This window comes from Ranitomeya imitator, chromosome 3, assembly GCF_032444005.1.
Source record: "Ranitomeya imitator isolate aRanImi1 chromosome 3, aRanImi1.pri, whole genome shotgun sequence".
In the NCBI taxonomy this organism is placed as follows: Eukaryota; Metazoa; Chordata; class Amphibia; order Anura; family Dendrobatidae; genus Ranitomeya; species Ranitomeya imitator.
Window position 1 is genome coordinate 80,228,190 of NC_091284.1, and position 8,339 is coordinate 80,236,528.

The 8,339-nt window shown below is 41.6% G+C and overlaps 1 long non-coding RNA gene across 1 annotated transcript; it reads left to right on the plus strand.

Moving 5' to 3' along the window:
• Positions 1–1,999: 1,999 nt before the first annotated feature.
• LOC138671923 (uncharacterized) lies at positions 2,000–7,842 on the plus strand. Its single transcript, XR_011319483.1, has 4 exons — positions 2,000–2,146; positions 2,800–2,925; positions 5,575–7,076; positions 7,467–7,842. It is a non-coding gene; the product is annotated as an uncharacterized lncRNA (long non-coding RNA).
• The last annotated feature ends 497 nt before the right edge of the window (positions 7,843–8,339 follow it).

Sequence of the window (8,339 nt, forward strand, 5' to 3'; positions counted from 1 at the left end):
TCTACACCACAATAGCATTGATGTCTTCAGGGAGAATGTGGTAGCTGATCCATCTCCTTGCACATTCACCAACAGTGTTGCTGACAGCTATCTAAGGCATATGCTCTATTACAATGGTGGGTTTTCCTGCAAAAGCATAACTTTAAGTCAATTAGATGACTTTCTTCTCTCTCACATAGAGTTAAATGCAGTTGCAAGTGATTTTAAGCCCTGTCTGCTATTGTTCCTTATATCTGCAGATATATATTTGGGGGGCAGAGGGTATTTGAAACATTTTCAGGCAGTGCACTGCCAGTGATATGGGAACTACATAGTCCAGGAAAATAAAAATGCCATTTTCTTCTAATAAGATATCAGTGGGGACCAGCTGGCAGGATCTGGTTAACTGAGGCAGAGGATATAGAGTAAGGCCACCACTACAATCCCTTAAATTCCATGTGGTCCCCTTTCCCTACTAATGTCCAGTCTTCTTATTTATAACATATACTCCCTATTTCCTTCTGGCATAGAATCACAGAATGTTGGAGTTGGAAGGGACCTTCAGGGTCATCATGTCCAACCACCTGCTCAATGCAGGATTCATTAAACCATCTCAGACAGATGTCTGTCCCCATCTCTTTTACACATGTTCTCTTGCAGCTTTTCTTGTGGATTCACATTTATTCGACATATAGCATAATCATCTTGGAGACATCATCCGATTGATTGCACAAAAAAATTCAATGGCACATCATTTTTTTACCCCAGACATTACAATACAATAATACCTCCTGTGGTGGTTTATACGTTCACTTACTCTTCGTTCTGGCTTTATAACATATAAATCATTATAGAGGTTGGCAATAAGTCTTTAATTTTCCTGCAGCACCACCACAAGGATAAATATAATTAAGTATTACACATTGCTCATTAAAAACAATTGGGTTTCTGTTTAATACATGACAAGACAGAGATGTTCTTTGGAAACACAAGACATGGAGATCCCGATCAGAGAACTCCCTCTATTAAAGAAGTTCTTCTTCTCATACTGCATATTTGTCCCCATAAAGTAATAAAGTTTATACTCACCTCCGGTGTTGGCGCCTTTCCCATGGTTCCCACACTCAGTCTCCCAGGGTTCTCGTGTTCCCACTCAGCACTGGCGTCACTGTCCCAAACTCCTGTCGAATTGAACATGAAGAGGGCAACCCCTTCTCATTCCTCATGTTTGGCCCCCTAAAAATAAAAACACCTATACTCACCCCCGATCCTTGGGCATTTCCAGCGGTGGCGGCCTTCGCGTTGCGGGGGCTCACATGAGGTTGTTATGTCACATGAGCCCTGCTCCCAATCAGCAATGCTATCACTCACCCTACCTTTTGACCAATCGATCTTAAGAAGTCAGAGAGCAGCCTGTTGATATTCAATACGTCCGAGGATATTGATTGGGAGCAGGGCTCATGTGATGTGACAACGAGAGTGAAAACAGTGCTGGAACGGTGCCGGCACCAGAGGTGAGTACGGGTGCTTTTATTTTATTGAGGAATGAGAAGTGGTTGTCCTAGTAGTGGACAACCAATTTAACCCACAATTCTCAAATAGGGTACTGTGTATGAAAATAGGATTTCTAAAGTGACAACTCCTTGAGTTTTACTTATATATCACTCTATATGTCTTTTTCATGTATTTTCAAAAATTAATGATGTGGGTACAAACTCCATCCTGCTTCTCTGTACTGAAGTTAAATATTTCTCTAAAACCAACCCAAACCATTCTAATTAAGAATCCGATCATGGTCTCCTGTTCATTTGTAGAGAGAACTGACGAAGCATAAACGGTATATAAAGAGTTGACCATATGCTTTTGTTGTTTTGATACCCCGAAGGCAAGAACAGACCTAGTTTCCAAACAAAGGATCGCTATCATATGTCAGCTTGTATCTAAAGAAGTGAGATTTTCAAGGTGTGACTATAAATATACATCTCACAGCTGCTAGGCTGCCAGAGACAGAGAACGCAAGTTGTACTGAAAGAAGAAGACAGAGAAATCTGTGTATCGCATAAAAGATCAAGAAAATCGTTTGTAGAGACTTAGCAGGAACACAACGAATTACCGATTCCGGATACTGCAGGGTCCTATGTGGGATCTTATAAAAGTTCACCTAGAGGTATGAAGTATCAATCAATATATAGAGACATTTATTCTAATAACCATGTATAAGTATATAAGGGGACAATACAAATATCTCGCTGAGGATCTGTTTATACCAAGGAAGGTGACGGGCACAAGGGGGCATTCTTTGCGTCTGGAGGAGAGAAGGTTTTTCCACCAACATAGAAGAGGATTCTTTACTGTTAGGGCAGTGAGAATCTGGAATTGCTTGCCTGAGGAGGTGGTGATGGCGAACTCAGTCGAGGGGTTCAAGAGAGGCCTGGATGTCTTCCTGGAGCAGAACAATATTGTATCATACAATTATTAGGTTCTGTAAAAGGACGTAGATCTGGGGATTTATTATGACGGAATATAGGCTGAACTGGATGGACAAATGTCTTTTTTCGGCCTTACTAACTATGTTACTATGTTACTATGTTACTATCTTCATATAGGACGTCATTGCTATCTTTCCAAAATTTATGAAGAAATGTCCCAGCATTCATGTATTATACTGAAACAAAACTCTGGAAAATTCCATAATTCGCCAATACATATAGCGATTTCCAGCAGCACGCATTTCTGTCTGTCTTAAGGCTTTAATGACAGCTAATCACAATGTGTCACAATCTATAAGCATAATAAATAAGAGTGGGGTTATTTCTTCAGGAGCACAATGCTGGGGACACTGTGTGGATGATCTAGGGAAGGACTCATCATCTGGTCGAAGCAAGGAAGGAAGGCACTGGACCAAGACCAGTGACACCCCTCAGACCGGACCAGACCACCCCGCAGGTAAGTATAATAAACGGTCTTTTTATTGTCTTGAAGGTCGGGTCGGGGGCTTATCTACAGCATTGTAGAATGCGGTTTCTCAGGTGGTGGCCGTATCTCATATTGGTCAAACCTGGTGACAGATTCGCTTTAAAAAATTCTGTCAAACCTAAAAATTCTATAGTTTTATCGGAATAGGAAGAAGTGAATTTCAAATTGACATCATTCATATTTAGATATTTAATGAAATTTGGAATGGCCACCATGTCTCCTCTCCATATAATGAGAATGTCATCAACATACCTGCCATACCACATCAACTGATCACCGAAAGGGTTAATGTCAGAGTAAATGTGACATTTTTTCCCACCAGGAAACAAATAAAATAGCTAGAGTGACAGTGATAACATAGACCCCATTGGGGCTCCCTCTGGCTGCAAAAAATATTATTTATTAAACATAGTGGATGCTTTCCTGAAACGGAAAGTACTTGCAAGCAGCATAATACAAAGAATAGCAGGTTTACCCAGAATCCTTTGCAGTAGGCGGAGCTATGCAAATCATCTCTTCCGCAGCATTGCACGCTTGGCGGTTCCAAGCGCTGTGGATTAGACAGGGGTGGAAAGAGATGATTTGCATAGCTCCGCCTACTGCAAAGAATTCTGGGTAAACCTGCTATTCTTTGTATTATGCTGCTTGCAAGTACTTTCCGTTTCAGGAAAGCATCCACTATGTATTTCCTTTAAGTAGAGGGCTTTTCGGTCTCTTTCGTCCCGCTACATTTAGCCCAACTTGGGTCTCTACCTAAGGTGGCTAACATATATGTATCGCTTGCTCACCGAGCCCCACTCCATACAGCCAACCAATTCCAGCCCTGTGCTGATGAGGGCCTAAAGCCCGAAACACGTGTCCACAGGTAGGAATTGGTTGGCTGTGTAAATTTAGAAACTAATCCGCAGCATTGCACGCCTGGCGGTTCCAAGCGCTGTGGATTAGACAGGGGTGGAAAGAGATGATTTGCATAGCTCCGCCTACTGCAAAGGATTCTGGGTAAACCTGCTATTCTTTGTATTATGCTGCTTGCAAGTACTTTCCGTTTCAGGAAAGCATCCACTATGTATTTCCTTTAAGTAGAGGGCTTTTCGGTCTCTTTCGTCCCGCTACATTTAGCCCAACTTGGGTCTCTACCTAAGGTGGCTAGCATATATGTATCGCTTGCTCACCGAGCCCCACTCCATACAGCCAACCAATTCCAGCCCTGTGCTGATGAGGGCCTAAAGCCCGAAACACGTGTCCACAGGTAGGAATTGGTTGGCTGTGTAAATTTAGAAACTAATCCGCAGCATTGCACGCTTGGCGGTTCCAAGCGCTGTGGATTAGACAGGGGTGGAAAGAGATGATTTGCATAGCTCCGCCTACTGCAAAGGATTCTGGGTAAACCTGCTATTCTTTGTATTATGCTGCTTGCAAGTACTTTCCGTTTCAGGAAAGCATCCACTATGTATTTCCTTTAAGTAGAGGGCTTTTCGGTCTCTTTCGTCCCGCTACATTTAGCCCAACTTGGGTCTCTACCTAAGGTGGCTAGCATATATGTATCGCTTGCTCACCGAGCCCCACTCCATACAGCCAACCAATTCCAGCCCTGTGCTGATGAGGGCCTAAAGCCCGAAACACATGTCCACAGGTAGGAATTGGTTGGCTGTATAAATTTAGAAACTAATCCGCAGCATTGCACGCTTGGCGGTTCCAAGCGCTGTGGATTAGACAGGGGTGGAAAGAGATGATTTGCATAGCTCCGCCTACTGCAAAGGATTCTGGGTAAACCTGCTATTCTTTGTATTATGCTGCTTGCAAGTACTTTCCGTTTCAGGAAAGCATCCACTATGTATTTCCTTTAAGTAGAGGGCTTTTCGGTCTCTTTCCTCCGGCTACATTTAGCCCAACTTGGGTCTCTACCTAAGGTGGCTAGCATATATGTATTTATTAAACAAAAATAAATTAAGGTACCGTATGTGTTAATAGATAATCTACTGCCATCACAATAAAATATTTTCAATCATCATTATATGTACTGAAATTGTTTAAATTATATTCTGTTGCCTTCATTGTAAGGCGATGAGGAATACACAAGTTCAAATGTATTACATCACAGCGGTAATAAAAACACATTCTTTATCCCATTGTGATTCATGGTTCTCCGCACAGTTGTTGTGCCTTTTATAAAGCTAGGAGTTATTTGTACTAATAATGTAAGGTGTTCATTTACCCAGGAGCTCAATCCTTCATTAAGGGATCCAGTCCTTGCTATAATGGGACACAATGGTGGAGGGAATATTTATTTTTTCATTTTAGGCAATCCATAAAAAAAAATCAATGTTACTGGATGCAATGGTACAATTAATAATTTTTCTTTTTAACTAAAAATATTTAATTTGACTCTTTCTCCCATCAAATGTTCAAGAGTTTTTTAAAAACATTTCTGTTGGATTTTCAAATTTTTTTTATATTGTTCTATTATTGTCCAGAATCTTATAGACCGGTACCTGTGTTGCATACATCTCTTAATTCATGATCACCATATTTATATTTTTTTCTAATATCTTTATGATAAGATTGTCATTCTTTTTTAGGGATTTAATTCCTTGTTTTTGTTTTTTGGTTGTCCTTCAGATAGGATGCTGAAGAGGATTCACCAGAGGCCGACCACCGAGGCATGGGTGAGAGAACAAGACATCGCAACTAGGTAATGCGATCACCGTCGCTTGTGGTGCAAAGCGCCAATCTCCTGGGCGCCGGTGAGCATTTTGAATGCTGGGTCGCCATAAGGGTATGTTCCTACATGTTATAAAAAGGAAAAAAAAGCCAGCTCACCGGATTGCCTAGTCCCTATGGAGCACGGAACGAACGTCGCTGCCACTGACGTTGCTGATGAGACTTTAGGGGAAGAAATCCTGCTCAACGTGTAAAATCTTCAACTTCATTTGTATGTGATGAAAACATCTTCACATGCATCATTAGTCCATAGATAGGAACGTCTACACGTTTCTGGAGCAATCAGCTGGAGTAAGGTTATATTCACTTGGAGTACATTGGCTTTGGAGTACGTGGCAGGAATAGGAGGCAAAAACCTTGGTTTCTCAAAAATATTTGCAGCATCACCTGCAGCAGGTCCTCACATGAAGTCCCATTTGATTAGACTAGTTGATGTGCTGCCATCTGCCATGGCTTTTCATCTAAATGCGCACAGGAACTGCAGTTTGAAAAGTTTTTAAAACTGTGCCAGGAACTGTTTCCCATTGAAAACAATAGGACTTGTTCTGCACTCATTTTTTGCAAGGGTTTTGGCATGGCGAATTCATGTTATATAGCATCAAAAGGCGTGCATATAACTGAAAAAATAATCAAGAGTGTGAAGACTACGACATCAAGTTCAGGCGCTGCGCTGATGTAGTGACACCACAACCTCACATATGGGTACATTATTGCCAATTATTACAATACTAATTCAAAACAAGTTGAACACCTTTCGACTCATTCGTCAGGCATATATTCTTGTTTGTCTTCTATTGCAGAATGCCTGACGAACACCCACTTGTGAGTAGAAACACGTTGCACTTGTATGATATTAAATGATATTAAACTACACCTATCCTTAACAATAAATGAGGTTACATAGGATCAGCGGCTGATCTTCGTATTGTATAACAGACATTTGATCTACATCCTTAACCCAATTATTATGTTGGAAGCCATTAGGGTTGAAGCGCTGCTGGCTTGAAGATACTTCATAAACTATATAAACGAGTGCCGATTGGAGTCGGGATAAGGTGAGCAGATATTCGACTGCTTTTGAAAGATCTGCAACTAATCTAACTACTACACTTAGGTAACACCCGATTTTATATTCCTGTATCAGATATTTTCTGCAATATAAGAAGCTGAAATCTCAGTAAAATTTGTGGCAAAAATCATCAATTTTGTGCATTTTTTTTGAAGGTATAAATTTCACTGTAGATTTTCTGTGCTGTAATTTCCTTGTGGATATATTCTTATTAGGTGGCAACATTTCTACAACTCTGCTCCTATTCAGGCACTGTGATAAGAAATGCAACTCGGTTCCGTGCAAGAAAAAATCTAAGATAGAAACAAAATGAGCATATACCTTGCTGAAAGTAAGTAAAAAGCAATAGTGCATGTAAATAACATAGGCTACTTAGTAAAGACTGATTTTGAAAAAAATAGTGTAGGAAGATGGACTAGAATAGTGGTCCCTCTTGGGTGTCCGGGCCAGAACTGTCGGGACTGTCACCATTGCTGCCGGGGAAGCACTTTCTGACTGAAGTAGACCTTTGCACCTGTTGGGGGCAGGTGTGATATAAAAGAGACTAAGTACACGGGAACGTGGCTTTTGGCGGGTACCCAGCGTGTGCTACAGGAGAAGGTTGACTCCCTCTCCGCTGACCAACACCAACTCAGAGGCTCGCTTTGCAGCGTTCAATCCCCGTGCATACAGACTGTGCATTCCCAGAGACCAACTCCCCGTTGTCTTCTGACCCTTACAGCACTAACCGGTTGGTGTATCTGACATCTGCTGATTCTCTTCGTAACGCTGATCTGGCATTGCACGTGGTTCGCAGCGGTGAGGCTGCGGCCTCCATTCCAGGACTTTGTACATCCTTAGCTGTGCAGTAGACCTTTCCCCGTTCAGCACCTCGCTCCAGGACCACAAGACCCCGTGAAAGAAGACCAGGATACTTTGCCGCTGTACACAGACAGTGCTTCGCTTTTCTCCAGGATCGGCTCAGAGACTTCTCGCGCCACCTACGCCACATTTTCCAGCCACTATCGTCCAGGAACCAGAGACTGATAAGTTAACCTGTTATTTGACTTGTTGTAGTTACTTTATTGCCATATACACATTGTGGGCCTGTATATTTACACTCCAATACTCCCTGCGTGGAGTATTACTGTTGAGATAAATATATATAGAAAACCCATTAACTCTTGCTCTGCCTCCTGCTCGTCACTGCATCCAGCATTCCTGCTAGAATCTTACAATAGCCTAAACATCATCCCACCATGACAAGGTGTACCCCATTTAGGACAGTCCTAATCTCTAATATTAAAATCTCACCTAGTGTCGGCCAACCTTAATTTTCAGCTGTGAATTTCACTGTGGATTTTCTGCCTTGGAACATTTTGGAGGATATAACATTATAAGGTGGCAGATTTCGACAACTTTGCTCCTGTCCAGGCAATGTGCAGAGAAATGCAACTCAGTTCCATGCAAGTAGCTTCAGTAATTCAGTAATTTTTCTTTTGTATGCACTATATTTTCTTTTGAAAAAGAAAAAGAAAAGGAAAATCATGTCCTGTTGAACCGGTCTCCAATTTTTTCTATTTTCCTTGATGTGAGGCCAGGGCGAGGCCAGTGT